The sequence below is a fragment of the Mchenga conophoros genome, linkage group LG15 (assembly GCF_057382185.1).
Source record: "Mchenga conophoros isolate Kocher_MC1m ecotype Shallow Benthic linkage group LG15, M_conophoros_male_GT1.1, whole genome shotgun sequence".
Classification (NCBI taxonomy): Eukaryota; Metazoa; Chordata; class Actinopteri; order Cichliformes; family Cichlidae; genus Mchenga; species Mchenga conophoros.
This window is the reverse complement of record NC_140540.1, coordinates 11,809,024-11,825,969: the sequence shown is the minus strand read 5'-3', so window position 1 is coordinate 11,825,969 and position 16,946 is coordinate 11,809,024. Positions and strand designations below refer to the sequence as shown.

The following is a 16,946-nucleotide window of genomic DNA, read 5'->3' as shown; positions in this document are numbered from 1 at the left end:
TGTGGTGCCCAAGGTGCCAGAACCTTGTGTTGCTTTGTAATAATGGGGGCATGCTGTGTTTTCTGTGGTTTAACAGGAAGAGGAGGCAGGGGTGGGAGTAAATTCTTATTCGTATTTATGTCCGACTTCTCTAACATGCTTGTTGCGTAAGGTGCCAGAACCTTGTGTTGCTTTGTAATAATGGGGGCATGCTGTGTTTTCTGTGGTTTAACAGGAAGAGGAGGCAGGGGTGGGAGTAAATTCTTATTCGTATTTATGTCCGACTTCTCTAACATGCTTGTTGCGTAAGGTGCCAGAACCTTGTGTTGCTTTGTAATAATGGGGGCATGCTGTGTTTTCTGTGGTTTAACAGCAATAGGAGGCAGGGGTGGGAGTAAATTCTTATTCGTATTTATGTCCGACTTCTCTAACATGCTTGTTGCGTAAGGTGCCAGAACCTTGTGTTGCTTTGTAATAATGGGGGCATGCTGTGTTTTCTGTGGTTTAACAGGAAGAGGAGGCAGGGGTGGGAGTAAATTCTTATTCGTATTTATGTCCGACTTCTCTAACATGCTTGTTGCGTAAGGTGCCAGAACCTTGTGTTGCTTTGTAATAATGGGGGCACACTGTGTTTTCTGTGGTTTAACAGGAATAGGAGGCAGGGGTGGGATTAAATTCTTAGCTGGTGAGTCTTTAGCTACAGACACCACCCTATTTGATTTATTAACAAACAGGCATTCCGTTTTCGGTGCTGTTTGTTCCGAGCTGCTCCGTTGCTGACAACGGAAGAAACCAACCCGATCAGTACTGCCAGCCTGACCCCACTCCGGACTTACCCTTTGTTCGTCCTGCACTGCAAACCTGACGCGTTTTTTCTCTTTTTTTGTGGCTTCTTTTTCAGCCCGCAACTCTTCAGTTGTGCGAACCTTTTTAATAATGGGGGCACGCTGTGTTTTCTGTGGTTTAACAGGAAGAGGAGGCAGGGGTGGGATTAAATTCTTAGCTGGTGAGTCTTTAGCTACAGACACCACCCTATTTGATTTATTAACAAACAGGCATTCCGTTTTAGGTGCTGTTTGTTCCGAGCTGCTCCGTTGCTGACAACGGAAGAAACTAACCCGATCAGTACTGCCAGCCTGACCCCACTCCGGACTTACCCTTTGTTCATCCTGCACTCTCTCTCTCTTTAGTCGGATTGTGTGCTCCCAGCACACACTCCCGTGGAGTGACGGGAGCGTTGCAAACCTGACGCGTTTTTTCTCTTTTTTTGTGGCTTCTTTTTCAGCCGACAACTCTTCAGTTGTGCGAACCTTTGCACGGGAAACGCGATCGTTAGCTCTAGCATAAACGTGAGACATATTTAATAAAGGTTGACTTTCAGCGGTATTTTAGACTCAGCGATACTTTAGACGGACCAACTTTGGAGTTCACTGGTGTAGAGTGTCGCCAAGGCTCTATTTATGCTATTTGGAAGCTCCTTCGAAGCACCTTTGTTGTGACGTTGCAAAGGCCTTTGTTGTGACGTTGTAAAGGCCTTTGATCTGTCCGAGCTTAAGCCCCGCCCCCGACTCTGTTGTCTGTGATGGTTCTCAGGCTGTGGCAGGGTCTGCACGCTTGAAGTACGCGCACTACGCGTACTACGTACTACGAGAAGTGCGGAAGTGAGAGGCTTGTGAAATGGGACGGTCTAGTCTCCGTCGCGCTTCCCAGGTTGCCTAGCAACCATGATACTAACCGCTGGAAACGTGTCATACAACTTTGTTTGACAGAAATGAAGGAGAACATATTTTGTTCATTTGTTTGTTTGTTTCTACAAGAGCTTTGTGTGATTTGATAAGTATCTGAGGCTGAGACCACAGGACAGTAAAACATGATTTTTGGGCTTCATTTCTGTACTGAACAGTCATTTAAGATTAGTTAGTAAATAACAATTAGCTAATGTTGTTCATGAGACTAAAGTCATATCACTTTGGTAATGTAAGTATAATATGGCCAATATTATAGTTATTATATTAATCATTATTAGCTATTACAGCAGTGAACATGAACTGTGTCAAATACTGAGCCTCAGTACAGATTCAAGTTGCAGTTATTTATATGTCTTATCACCTTAAATCTTCACTCAAAGACAAGTATCTTTGACAGTGCATATATAGGTGTATCATATATAGGAGACAAATGTTGTTCCTTCAGTATCAGAATCAGAATACTTTATTGATCCCTGGGGGAAATTATTTTTTTGTTACAGTGCACATGTTAGTCTTTGTGCATTCAGTGTGGCAACTTTAAATCCTAATGCAGGTGCATCCTTGCTTAAAGATGCCAAGTTAAGAAATGCGAGCATTTCACTACATATCGTACTGTGTATGACTGTGTACGTGACAAATAAAATTTGAATTTGAATTTGAGTATTTAGTTTTGTGTCAGGAGAGCAGGTAATAAACTGCTCAAGTTTTGGCTTTGGCTTAATAAATTTAGGGGTCCTAGAGGAACCCTTTTGAGTGAGGTGGTGTTACGCCCCTCTGCAGCCCCTAATCTCCTCAATGTGTTCAGCTGTTGCTAATTGGCCACACCTAGTAAGGTATAAATAAACGCATACCTGTGGCAGGCTATTCAGGAAGCTCACTAGTCTTTGCCTTTGTGGCAACAGCCATTTGAGCCAACCTGGGATGTCACTTTAGCCCTTTGACTGCCTCACCAAGAAAAATACAATGAAAAAATTATTTGTTCATATTTTCTATTCCTTTAGGTCAATAATGATCACAATCAAAAAAAAATTTATACACACCTTATAGTTTTTTAAATATTACCCTCTACCAAACGGTTGAGATGTCTCTCTATGGTACAACTACATAAAGTTCTACAGACATAACTAGTAGAAAAAAGTAAAGGTTATACTCATTTTGCAAAACAATAACTACCAAATTTTGTGTTTGACCCACTTTATTGTGGTAGTAAAACATCAAACATTGTTGGATTCCATTTCAACAGTGGGCGTTATAATAACAAACCACAAAATGTATGAAACACAAAAATATTGTAAATTTGATCAAAAATTTGATCTGCAATTACCGAAAATTCATAAACATACAAATTCACTTTTGACCTGTTGTTAACATAAACTTTTCACTGTAGTGTTGGAACAGCACTAACATTTTTTATTTTATTTTCCAGAAAATTCTGGTGGTATATTATATACCATTGCCATTTTGCACTGAAAAATTTGAGAACACACTGAAACAGTTCTGGCTCTTTTCTTTTGCCGTTCATGCAACTTCACCAATACCCCTTGATGATTAGATCTTCTGGTGGTACACTGCAAAGCATTCCTGACTGGCATTCAAGCACAAGAAAACATTGCATTTTTGGCATTTCCATCTTGAGACGCCCTTTGGACAGTAATTGCATCAGCCTCGCTTGTCACAGTGAAGTGGCCAATGCCCAAAGCAGTCATATCGCACATCTGGCTGTGGATGTGAGGGTCTTGGGGTGTATCGTTTCTTTGGTGGTGGTGGAGAGCTGGATGATGGTCGGCCAACTTTGGATGCTGGCTTGTTGACTTGTTTCAAGCTATGCGCAACTGCCAGGCGGAATCTTTTGAGTGTGATTGGTTTCTGGTTTAGTTGTCCACATTCCCTCTTGTAGACCAGCCAGGAATTTGCAATGGACAGATCAAGCATGTAACCAAAGAGTGGCAGGTACCATCTTGTAGACTTGGCTGGGGTCTTGGAAGATGGGTCTACTGTATCCTCTGCTTCATCCAAGGGAACTGTTTTTAGGATAGGTTTCCCTTTTTTGCTCATTTTACGCGAAAGTTTATTAGATCTACTTGTTGAAGGAGCATCTTCATCCAGGGAAACATCAAAGCAGCTTTCATCACTATCATCTGCAAAATTGGGTTGAAAATCTGGATCCTCTATTGGGTCATCATCACTCAGTTCACCATCGGAGTCCTGAGAATTTTCAGGTACAAGGGCCAGGTAGGTGCGTTGTCTTGCTCCATAAAAGGATTTGCAATCCATCTAATAACCATTAAAAAAAAATAAAATTGTAGAAATATAGTTGGTTTGATTTCCATGTGTCATTTAAAACTGTACTTTAAAAAATAATCACAGAAAGTGAGTAAATCTTTAAACATTAGAACATTTTGTAACATACAGTATTTGTCATGGAAAAATTTAAACATGTCATATTTACATGTATAGATCATTAAATTATTTATATTCAATAGTAAATAGTCAATTTCATATGTTAAAACAACAGTTCTAAACATTAGCTAAGTTTCTACTCTTACCATCAATTGACAAATCAACTGTTTGGTTGAGCATGTTTTTAAAAAAATATTATGGATTTATTACAGCTATTTTCTGGTATCAAATGACATAATCATGTTCAGTAAAGACTCTGACATGTTTATACAACACGTTCTCACTCCCAACTCATCAAACGTGTGAGGCATGGTCAGGCTCCCTCTGCTTCACTGATGGACGCGCAGGGTACCCTCCTCGCGTCGGGAATTGACGTGACTGGTCCTCCGATTGAAGAGATTGCCTGTTGTCGGTATATTTAGACATTTTCCAAATCACATTGTAGTGACGTATACAGAACACAATAAATTGTATAATGTAAACAACTACCTGAAAAACAGGTAGAACGATGCTTTTGTATCGTTTATTGCATTTATGGAGGGAGTGATGTATGCTGGGTAATGGCACAGCTAGCTACTGGGTGACTTTATTCACCCGCTTCGGCTGTTATCAGTCCATACAATGGGCGTTATTAGCACAAATCAGTCCCATAGATATGGGCCATCTCCTGCTAGATTGTTCAGAAGGTTGTTCTCATCCATCCAGATGGAGGATCACTAACAGGAGCGTGGAAGACTCCAGAACCCACTCTGGCTGGAATCCGGTGGATATGCAGTGTGTACAGGTAAGACCATTTAAACGGACAGCATTTATAGAATGACTATTAAAAGCCAGCGAGTGTCAGTAATGTTAATGTGGTTATCTTAGTAATACACGGAGTGCTAATATAACAGCTTTAAGATGCATTTGTAGATGTTATTACGTGTTTTACCGTCTTTATGGTGCTAGCTTAAAGTTACGGTGTAAACGTTAGCTTATATTGGAGGAAAGCTGTTACTGTTTAAACGATGTTAGCACAGAAATATTAGCTTCTGTCATGACTGATGAAGTTACTAGTTAATAAAGTTTCCAGTTAATAAAGTTTCCAGTAAAGTGTTTAAGAGAGTCAGCTAGAAACTTACAGTGACGTGGACATCATGCAAAGACTGCCAGACTGTAATACTGCAAATGATCAGTGACTCAGGTTATCACTAAACTTTAAACGGTACCTCTGTGTTTCTGTGTGTATGCTGAACATTTAGGATTGAGTCAGGCTGCATCAGCTGAAGCTGTTATTTGTATATATCAGTATTTTTTATTCAGGTGTGGGGAAAATACGTAAGACTGCAGTGAAGCGATGCACCAGATTAATCCCTGGCCAAAGGTATCGTACTTAAATCAGACTACTGATCCAGCCACATCAGCCTGTTGTGAGGTCTGTTTAAAGTTGACTAAAAGTGAACTGCAGGTTCCTGAGAGGTGGACTGTGAGCACAGAAACACATGTTCATACATACAGCTGCAGCAAACTTACATTAATTTTAAATAGATTTGTTACTCTGATGTCTGTCTCTGTGTTAGTCCTCTGACAGACTGGTGACCTGTCCAGATGTGCTCTACCTATGACTACTGGGACAGGCTCTAGCCTTTTTAATAGAAATTTTCTGTTATTCTCATTTAAAGTATTTAAGTGCTTATGCATATGCTTAGTTGTGACACTGTTACTGTTCAGTGAAAGTTTCTAAAACTAGATGAACTTACTTCAGCGTCAGCAGTTTGAGAAAACAACTCCCTTTACAGGTGCTGATAAGGCCAAGGGCACAAAACAGCTTAACCATTGATCCGTTGAAGTGTGGTAGGATCAGTTTGTAACTTCCTCCCTCTTCCTTGGAATGCATAAAGGAGTAGGAGCACAACTTCTGTGGCAGCGCTGACATGACTGAACCGTGATGTTTGATGTGTGTTGGCGCAGTAATAAATGGCTTGATCACAGCTCTTTTTTTGATTGCTGATTCCAAGAGAGTCTTTGTGGAAATCCTGTTTGGCTTTTTGTTATTTTAATTCTCTTCTCTGTTTTCCAGAACAGTTCTCCACAGTCGCTGTCCACATGGGTCAGTGGGACCAAGAAGCACTCTGCTAATGTGTGGACCCTGACCAGCAACATCCAGCAGGACCCAGACAGCGTTTTCTATCTCCCACCTGGAGTTTTTGTTTGTCTGTGACTGGAGAGTCAGATTTTTGTTGAGCTTCACACTTGCAGAGCTAAGTCAGTTTGCAGAGATCCCTCCCACCCTGGCTTTTATGTCCTAGATTTCTTATCTGAAAGAGTAATATTTCAGTGACTGCTGCTTATACCACAGGTTAATACACGCTACTGATCCCTGATAGGAGAATCATCAATTTTGGCAACAAAGAAGCCTGGTGGCTGTTTGTTTACAGTCTGATGATGGGACATTATGCTCTGCATCTTCAAAGTTTGCCTCCTCATTATTATTCATACCCAGTAATGTGAAGTATGCTTATATCTACTATAACTGAACCAACCTGGTGCTCTTCATTTATGGAGGCTGTTGAGTCTGAATGTTGGATATTGTGTATCTCGTGTTCTCTGGGCTTTGTTGTCCTCAGTCTTTTCGCAGGATCAGAAAACAAAACCAGGAGGCGCATAAATGTTTCTTCTCCATGATGTTTCTTCAAATGTTTCTTCTGGATGATGATAAGACTGTGACACGGGATACCACCTTTGGTCTTGTGATGAAGCAAAGCTCAGGAAGAAGTGGGATTAAATGGTACCCACATGTGTGCTGCTGAGAAGGATGTACAGGGGCACCTGCAGCCAAATCCAAGCTTCAGGTTAGTTGTAGTTGCAGAACGCTATAGACTGAGACAGCTGAGGCATCAAATGTTTGATTAAACGGATGAAAAAGAGAAGTTTCTTCCCTATAATTATCACTTCTTAAAATCTGTAGCAACTTCAAGTCTGTCAGCGTGCTGAGCATGCTCAGAATGTGACAATATATTTTTGTTCAATATTTAATTTCTTTCAGTTGCAATTGTTAAATGAAAAAAAATATATATATATATTCTTATAATTTAGCAAACTAATTTATCAAAAAAATATACATATATCTGTATTAGTTTTAATAAATTAATTTGACACCTGTATTGAAAATACCATATTGTGTCATGGTCCTGGGTCGTGCGACCCAGTGTTTTGTGCTTAACCTATTTTGATGTTTGTTTGTTTAGGTTCTTTAAGGTAGTCCAGTCCTTTTGTAATTATGTTACCCTTGTATCAAGCCTCCCTTGCCCTTCGTGTGTTTATGTCTGTGTGTCTTGTATTGTCAAGTTCATGCTGTCGCGTCTGTCACCTCCCCCTGTACTACGTCTCCCCGGTTCATGTCTCATGTCTAATCTCCATGTTTCCTGTTTTACTTTGAAGGCCTGCATTCACTGTCAGTGTATTCAGTTTCACTCCTTCTGTCCTGTCGTTAAGTTCATGTGTGTCAGCTGTGTTCCCATGTGTGGCCACTTACCCTGATCATCCCTCATGTGTATTTAGTCTCTGTGTTTCTTACAGTCTGTGTCGCGTCGTCTGTGTTCCCACCCTCCGTGTTTCCATGCCCGGTCTGTTGTATTCTAAGTCATAGCCTTACCATAGTTTATTCCCAGTTTAGGTTTCTGTTTAGTTATTGCTCTTGTGCTGCCCTTATTCTTGTTTGCTTCTTTTGTATTCATCAGCCACAATAAAAGGCTCGCTTTTGGTTTAAGTTCACTCCCGTATCACTTGTGTCTGCACCTGAGTCCTCCACGCACTCTCCACACGGTCTGTCACAGCGGACCGTGACAATATTGTATTCATACAGAATCAGTATGGTATCATTGTTTGTCTGCTCACTGATTACTGAAACTAAGAGCTGCTTTGATCTGTTTAGATCTAAAGTATCCAAAGTTGAGCTCTGATGTTTCTTCACCCCTGTGTGTGTGATATGTGATTTCCTACATGCTTGCAGAGCAGAGTGGCAGTTTGTGCTCACAGATGGTGACGGTGTGGAGAGACGGTGGTGTTTCCTCAGAAGAACCAGCAGAGTCACTTGCTGACTGATGTTCGTCTGCACTGCACAGAGGAAATCAACTGACCAAGGTTTGTCCAGTGACGTGTTATGAATGTATATTTGTTTTATGCTTACAGTTATGTTTTTCTTGACAGAGGCTCTGCAGAGGTTAGACAAAGCAGAGAAAACATGTGCTTTACATTTTACTGTGATTTATTGAGATATTTGTTGCCTGATGTTCAGCAGGAATGAAGCAATAGAATCAAAGGGAGATGTTTTTGATGTTTTTGATGTAAGTAAATCTTCAATATTATTTATTTGCTTGGTTATATTAGGAGTGTTTCTGAGTGAGGGGGAGAGGAGTCATCATCCAGGTAAAGTGACGTGGATCAGTGGATACACTTGTCTCCCCTTTAAAGGAGACAATCCAAGTCATCCTTAAATGTTAGTGCTTTCAAATACACAAACATTTTTAAAGGACAAAAATGAACATCCAACTTTGACTGTAATACAAAATAAATCTTTGCTTGTGTGTTTTCAAACTCTCAGATGGGCAGCATATCAGTCTTGGACTGTCTAACCTGCCGGAGCAGCACTGAATGACCACCACACATGAGCATGTTCCTGCAACATTCAGCATCTGATCCTTCATCTGTGTGCTTCTGCTTTTGGTAAGTAGAGTTACCCAACTCCAGTAACTCTAAACACATGCCATCCATTTCTAACGGCCTGGTTACTTCCTGTCAGTTACTTTAGAAACCATGTGGTCACCTGACCTAACACTGTTTCTTCTTCTTCCCCTTAATGTTCAAGTGTCACATGTCAAACAGCTGGAGAGGAAACTACACCAGTGTACTGAGATGTTTCACCAACACGTGCCAGATGCTGTTCCTTCATGGTGACATCACCAGAGACAGCCCCACCCACCTCAGGACCTCGCCATTGATCATGATTATAATGATGACAGCGAGCGGAACTAAGACTGTAAAAATCCACGACCAGAATGTTTCTTTCTAATTATTAATGAATACTGAGAGCCTCTTTCTGTGTTTTGTCTGTTTTGGGGTTGTTTTGTTTTTTTTTTTACCTCATTTGTTACTAACAAAGTTCACCAAACTCACACAATTTACATTCTGTATGTTTCCATCTTTACCAGCCACACTCTAACTGCATTTAAGAAAATAATCCTTAGAAATCGTCGTTTTTCTCTTTTGTAATTGATGATAATTCAGTGAATATACTGTGCTGCTTCCTTTTATTGCGTCACACATTGCTTTAAGTTTTTCACTGTCCAGTTATTTTTTTTTACTGCTGTTTGAATTCTCTGTATGTTTGACCCTGTAGACTGTTTGATGGACTGCTTGTCTTCCTGTTTGTAACCGCCGCCTGTTTTTTAATAAAGATTTGGATTTCTGACTTCAACACAGCCTCTGCGTGTCCTCCCTTTGTGTCCTCTTCCTCTGTGAATGTGTTGCATGTGTCACAGATTCATTTTATTAACAGTTTTCCCACAGTGAGTTGCATCAGCATTCATTCACAGCACATTTCAGAAGGATTCAGATTAATACAGTGATCTTACAGTCAGAATGATCCTGACAGAGTGCCACTGTAAATTATCTTTCATCAGGTAAATTTTAAAGTTCAGTATTTCAAAGCAGGAGTTATGAAGAATCATACTGGCATTAGGACTAATATTATGTACTTACAAAGTCAAAGTTTTTTAATTATGCTAGAATATTGGAAGACAATCAACTTTTAGTGTTTTCTGCATATTAATTATTCTGAAATAGAGACGGTGACCCTAACTGTACAGAAGCACTAAACAACTGACAATCTAACAGACATCATTGGCCCGAGCTGTCATGCACAGTGAGTCTCATCCTTTGCTGTGAGAGTCTGACAAGCATGTTTCTGGTCAGTTTGGAAGAAATAATATCACAATGTTGATCTTTCTTTCCAATATTCCTTGTCTTTTACAACATAAACTGTGATCAAAGGTACTTATGTTCACAGCATGTAATAATACTGACAGTCCAGGGCATTGTGGTCTGTTGAGCTAGGGTTAGGAATTCAGATATATGTAATCAATATTAAACATCTCTGACGTGGGCCACTGTCCGCAGTGTTGGGAAATCCATACCAGGCTGGAACGAGTCAAGGTAGGTGAGCATCCACAAGAAGACACAGCAGATGCATCCTACTAATACTGACAGGACCAGGAGACTCCAGAAACCGAGCATCTTCTCTTCAGTGCCATCCTCGCCTGTCACCCTCTCTGCCTGCAGCTCTTTGAGTATGGTGTAGAGAAGGGCGCAGAGAAACCCTTATTACTAATTTGTATTATAATTCAATTTTCATGAAATATTCATATTCAGTATTGGTCCTTTTATATTAATAACCACGTATCCACCCAGGCTCATGGTGGGGCAGGGCTCTGTCCTGGGATGCTTGAGTACAAGGTAATGTAGACCCTGACCAGGTATCCAGTCTGTCAAAATTGTTTTCAATATTTGGTTCAAAAACATGAGTGACAACAAAAATCCAACTAGGATTCTTGCATATGATGAATGAAGTCTGTCTTTGACTGTATTGTCCAGCTGATCCATCAAACCCCCAGCAGGTGAACCTTATTCATGACATAACACGGCAACAATGTAAAAAATGAAACAGCAACAGTCTAAATGTAAAGTGCATTCTAAAGTCCTCTTCAATAAATCATATGCAAAGAGTCATTCGGGACTGTAAAACGTGAACTACAGAACCCAGAGTCTTCATCATTAAATCTCTGGTTGCTTCATTTTTCTATCCTATATCAGATACTTTAAGGTTGGGTTAGGTAAACTTGCATTCTCATGGTGAGGCAAAGTGCTTTATGTGTGTGTCATGAACGGCTATAAAAGGCCTATAATTAAAGAACAAAGTTCTTGAGTTCGAGTTGCGGCAGATTGTCACTACTTGTAAATGGAACGCAGCCTTCCTACGGCGGACAGCTAATAACAGGAATCGGACGCGGTCCACCCGAGTCCACAGCAACCACCATAGCAACCGCCTAGCATGACCTTAAAAACATATTCTGTCTTCATAACTATCAAAAACGTGAAATGATTTGCAAAGTGTTTAAGTGTTACAGCTGCAGAGAGCTATGGCGGTATCTTTGGAAGCTGTTTACATAGCTAATAATATACGATGTAACCATGGAGACAGTCACGTGAGCTAGCGGTGCATGTTTACTACAGTGAATAAGGTGATTGCGTGCACACGCTGCAGAGGGTAAAGACATTACTTCAATATTGTTTTATATTGATATATATTTGCCTTCTGTTGACCATCACCTCAGGTTCACCATTACAGTTTCAGCATACAGATGCACACTGTCTAAATATCAACACATTCAAAAACTCCTGTCTCAGAAATAAGCACAGCTGTTCATGTTTGTCATTATAGTTTTATTTGTAAGAAAATTATGAACTTCATATTGTGCATCAAATAAAAGAACATTTCACAACTCTGAGTCAACAGAAACAGGAAACCGAAATGTCTCTAATGTAGACATGTACAGTGTAGTGTAAGCATTAAAAGATCATAAAGGAAACACTAACATTTATGTGAAACTAATTGTAATAAAAAAATGAACAGGTGGTTTATAGATGTAAAAGAAAGAATCTGAAAACACTTTTTTGGTCTAAGTGATCAAAGTAGAAAACAGAACTGATGTTCAAAAACAAACCGTAGCTGCACTAATATTACACATCTCCATTGTTGTGGTGAACAGACATGTTGCTTTTAAAACCACATGCAGTGTGTGACCGTGACTGTTCACTGAGACCATGAACGCCACTTCGCTGAAGCCTTCGCCTTCTTCTTCTAAATTGGAAGCAGAAGGAGCATGAGCTGCTTTGATCTACTGAAAGGAAAAAGCAGAACATCTGAGCTGAAACCAGTCAGCTGAAATCATTAAGACAGGAACAAATTCAATGCAGTGGCTCAGGTGGCTTAGCCTGTTATAACTGTTGATACAAGCTAAATACGGTTAACACACAGTGTCAGGGAGCTCCAGTGTGGGAACTAGTGGCTTTAGGTTTGTAGTCATTTAACTTTCATCCATTCATTCATTTAATTCAGGAGGAAGAAATGTCAGGTTGATGCAGGCTGGTTACATACATTTGGTCCCATGCTGTCTTTAACTAAATGACTTGGTTCACTTTATGGCTGGGCTGTATGTGGGGTTATATCATGTTATTTGGGCAGGAGTACCTGTCCTCTGTTAGACTTAGAAAGTTTCTCCATAAGTAGAGTTTCTAACTCTTATAGCACATCTGTGGCTGACAGCTTTTTGGTGGCTCTTTTTACCCCACACTGGTTGTGAGTGTGTAAATAGCCCCACTAGTTCTTTTGGGTTGCAGTTAACTTGGAAGGAAGAGGTAGGTCTGCCATGACTAGATGAATAACAATTATCTGGGATACATAAATTTCATAGTGCATGCATGTATCTCTATAAACCTGCCTGAGGGCTGCCATTTTTTTACATTCAGTTATTTCTTTGTTGAATCTAAATAATGAATGTGTTACAGTTAAACTGACACTGATCAGTGTAAATGGCTCATTGGGACACAGAAACCTTTAAATTAAACCCTATCACCTGATATCGAGTGTCAAACAATATCAAAGCTGTAAAATCTGTTTACAGTCAGAATTTATAAAACTATGATTGTAAATAAATTCAAACAAGTGAGCTTTTCTCTTTGTGCTGAATATCAACACTGATTTCTTAGACTGTAAGCTTTACTTTAGCACAACCAGTTGTAGAAGCTGCCACTCCAAATGTCTTTTGATAACAAGAAAAAAAAACACCTTTTCAGTCCACGGCCTGAAGTTCTTCTCTGACATCTTCTGCAATCGGCTTTGGGTCCACTTGCTACATTTGCAAAACCGTCTATCAGGAGCCTTGGTGTTAGTATTGACTCAGCTCTGACTTTGGATGCCCATGTAAAATCTTTGGTTCGCTCCTGTTTTTATCATTTGAGAAACATTGCTAAGCTGAGTCCCATTGTATCGTGCTCCGAATTAGAAATTGTCATTCATGCATTTGTTTCATCTCGTCTGGACTACTGTAATTCTTTGTTTACTTGTTTATGTAAAGCCTCTTTGGATCGTCTGCAAGTTGTTCAGAATGCTGCTGCAAAGCTTCTGACCAAGTCCTCCAAGTTTTCCCATGTCACACCCCTGCTGATTCAGCTGCACTGGCTCCCCGTTAAATTCAGGATCCAGTTTAAGGTTTTGACCTTGACTTTCAGGGCCCTGCATGGACAAGCACCAACATATATAAGTGAACTTTTGCATCCATACATTCCCAGCAGGTCCCTGAGGTCATGTGACCAGGGCTTGCTTGCTGTCCAGCACACGAGGCTGAAAACAAAAGGCGACAAAGCTTTTGGAACTGTGGCCCCCAGATTGTGGAACTCTCTCCCTTTGAGCCTGAGATCTGTGGACTCAGTGGTCGCTTTTAAAAAACAGCTAAAAACCCATCTTTTTAAACTTGCTTTTAGTTGATTTTTATTTTTAGGTTTTAGCTTCTGTGAAGCACTTTGTGATTTTTATCTTGAAAGGTGCTATATAAATAAAGTTTTACTTACTTAGTCTGCTGGTTTGAAGACAATAAACCACAAAAAAGATGATTTAGTCACTTTGTCTGCATCATGCAGCTCGAATGTGTCGTGTAACGATGTTGAATAGCCATCGTTATCCCTCTGCTGTGACAGTAGGATTGTACTGTACAGCATCTCATTGATATGTGAGGAATGCTAATGTAAACAGACTTACATCATTAAAACATAAAGGGCAGGAGATATTTAGATATTTTTATATTTATATTACATTTTATAGCTGACAGATATTACTAAATAGATAGAATTTACTAAATAGCTGGATGAACATGAAAAATATGTCTATAATAACAAATGACCATGAGAGCCAGTAGAATTAATTCAACTGGACACTCAAAAGATGTCCTTAAATGCTCTTTAAGTGGCAGAACAGATGAACAAACAGTTAATTGCTTACTTGAGATGAAATCTGCTCAGCTACTTTGAAAACAGCTTCTAACTGGTTCCTCCTTTAACAGGATGACTGCTCAGGGGTAAGGCCATCATGCAGTCCAGCAACCTTTATGGTTCTGCTTTGATTCACCAGGAACTATTAGGGAAACCTTCCAGCGCCTCCTGTGAAAGACAGGCATAAACACACAAACATTTATTAACATGTTCCACAGTCTTCCAGTTTGATTTTCTCATCCTGTGGACAACAACGTACATGGATGCAGGTTTATTGTTAACTTTTGTAAGGTTTATTTAGTGAACATATCCAGCTGCAGCTCCACTGTGATCCTGAGCTGGATAAGCACTTAAGAAAATGTGTCAATAAATGGACATACATCAACTTACTATATTTATCCAAACAGACGGGACCAATAATGCTTCACTGAGTTAGAGACTTTAATGTCTCTTCTATGTAAGAATGTCTCATGCTGATATACCTGAAAACTTGATAACAAAGGTTTTTCAGACTACATGTAGCTGTCCTCTATGTCAGCTAACACATTTACATTTATGTCACACTTATTTCTGCTTTCCCATTTTATAATTATTACTTACATTTTGATTAGATACCTTGAGTTTGTAAATGATCAGATTACATAATTGGAATAAAATGTATCCAATTCAGGGTTGCGGGAGGACGAAGCCTATCCCAGCTGATACAGGACAAAGACAGGCTGCCAGTTTATTGCAGGGCTAACACAATATGTGTAACAGAAAATCCACTTAAATGTTTGATATTTCTTAATAATCATAATTATGACTATTATTTAAAGGTTTCTTTATAAATACATTTTGATTTTTTATAACCTCTAAAATATAAACCTGAGCTGTTTCAGATTCTGACCTCTGACCTCACTGCAGCTCCCTCTTGGAAGTAAGTCTGCTTCTTGTCTACCCCCAGTGTTGACTGCCTGCCCTTGATATCACGTACTGTACCTGAGGAACAAAAAAGGACAAACACTTGCCTTCATTTAAGAAGTACATTCATACAGAGGTAATCTATGGAAACACACTAGTTCAACCTTTGGGAGAAATCAGTTCCTGTGAAACATTTCTGTAAATGAACATCATGTGGAGAATGAATGAAATGAGTTCTTCAGGTGACTCAGCAGTCCCACACTGACAAATGAAATCTAGTTAAACTATTAAGCATATTTGCTCTTCTGAAATCTGTGTTAAACAACAACAAACATAAATTAGTAACAAAAATACAGCTGAGTAGAGGCTTTACAAACCACCAGCAGCCATAATGCTAAATTTTAATCTTCAAATGTTTCTGAGCCGTCTTCAACCTGCTTTTAACACATTAAAGTCCCACAGTCAATGCAGCCTGACTCAATCCTAGATGTTCAGCACACAGAGACACAGAGGTATCGTTTAAAGTTTAGTGATAACCTGAGTCACTGATCATTTGCAGTATTACAGAGTCTGGCAGTCTTTGCATGATGTCCACGTCACTGTAAGTTTCTAGCTGACTCTCAGGTGTGACAGGTGTGCCAGCAGGAAAGAGTAATAATAACCTGCATCCTGAGGTTTGTCATGCAGGATTAAATTTACAGTGGCTTTGTTCACACAGCTAGGATTGTATTTTACACTGACCCTGGGTCAGTATAAGTATCATACAGTTTAAACGAAGCACTGAAACTTGCACATATTTATTATAGATGCACTGAAGCTAATCGAGATATTTGCTGTCAATCTGTGGCTGCGATTAAACACTTTACTGGAAACTTTATTAACTAGTAACTTCATCAGTCATGACAGAAGCTAATATTTCTGTGCTAACATCGTTTAAACAGTAACAGCTTTCCTCCAATATAAGCTAACGTTTACACCGTAACTTTAAGCTAGCACCATAAAGACGGTAAAACACGTAACAACATCTACAAATGCATCTTAAAGCTGTTATATTAGCACTCGGTGTATTACTAAGATAACCACATTAACATTACTGACACTCGCTGGCTTTTAATAGTCATTCTATAAATGCTGTCCGTTTAAATGGTCTTACCTGTACACACTGCATATCCACCGGATTCCAGCCAGAGTGGGTTCTGGAGTCTTCCACGCTCCTGTTAGTGATCCTCCATCTGGATGGATGAGAACAACCTTCTGAACAATCTAGCAGGAGATGGCCCATATCTATGGGACTGATTTGTGCTAATAACGCCCATTGTATGGACTGATAACAGCCGAAGCGGGTGAATAAAGTCACCCAGTAGCTAGCTGTGCCATTACCCAGCATAAACCACTCCCTCCATAAATGCAATAAACGATACAAAAAGCATCGTTCTACCTGTTTTTCAGGTAGTTGTTTACATTATACAATTTATTGTGTTCTGTATACGTCACTACAATGTGATTTGGAAAATGTCTAAATATACCGACAACAGGCAATCTCTTCAATCGGAGGACCCGTCACGTCAATTCCCGACGCGAGTAGGGTACCCTGCGCGTCCATCAGTGAAGCTGGCGGGTAAGGCTCAAAAAGTTTGTTCCTCATTGTCAGCTCAGGACAGTCTGAATTATGACAAGCTGAAAAGTGCCATCCTGCTAGCTTACGAGCTAGTCCCAGAAGCTTACAGGCAGCATTTCCGGGGATTAAAAAGGGGACAGGGTCAATCCTACCGAGATTTTGCAAGGAAGAAAAGTGTGCTTTTTGATCGGTGGTGTGTGTCCAGCGAAGCTACT

The 16,946-nt window shown here is 39.9% G+C and overlaps 2 long non-coding RNA genes across 11 annotated transcripts; one reads left to right on the top strand and one right to left on the bottom strand.

The window, feature by feature from the left end:
• The first annotated feature begins 613 nt into the window (after positions 1-613).
• On the top strand, positions 614-9,582 carry LOC146557843 (uncharacterized). 10 transcript variants are annotated; one of them, XR_014888534.1, is made up of 8 exons: positions 614-985; positions 4,833-4,911; positions 5,416-5,490; positions 6,187-6,958; positions 8,119-8,249; positions 8,496-8,604; positions 8,710-8,831; positions 8,974-9,582. It is a non-coding gene; the product is annotated as an uncharacterized LOC146557843 (long non-coding RNA). The 10 variants fall into 10 exon arrangements; XR_014888532.1 differs by having other exon boundaries at positions 615-3,946; XR_014888530.1 differs by having other exon boundaries at positions 615-3,959; positions 6,192-6,958.
• Positions 9,583-11,591: 2,009 nt separating this feature from the next.
• LOC146557842 (uncharacterized) lies at positions 11,592-16,629 on the bottom strand. The gene is made up of 3 exons (XR_014888677.1): positions 16,267-16,629; positions 15,100-15,191; positions 11,592-14,378 (listed from the first exon to the last, which is right to left on the bottom strand). It is a non-coding gene; the product is annotated as an uncharacterized LOC146557842 (long non-coding RNA).
• Between the last annotated feature and the right edge of the window lie 317 nt (positions 16,630-16,946).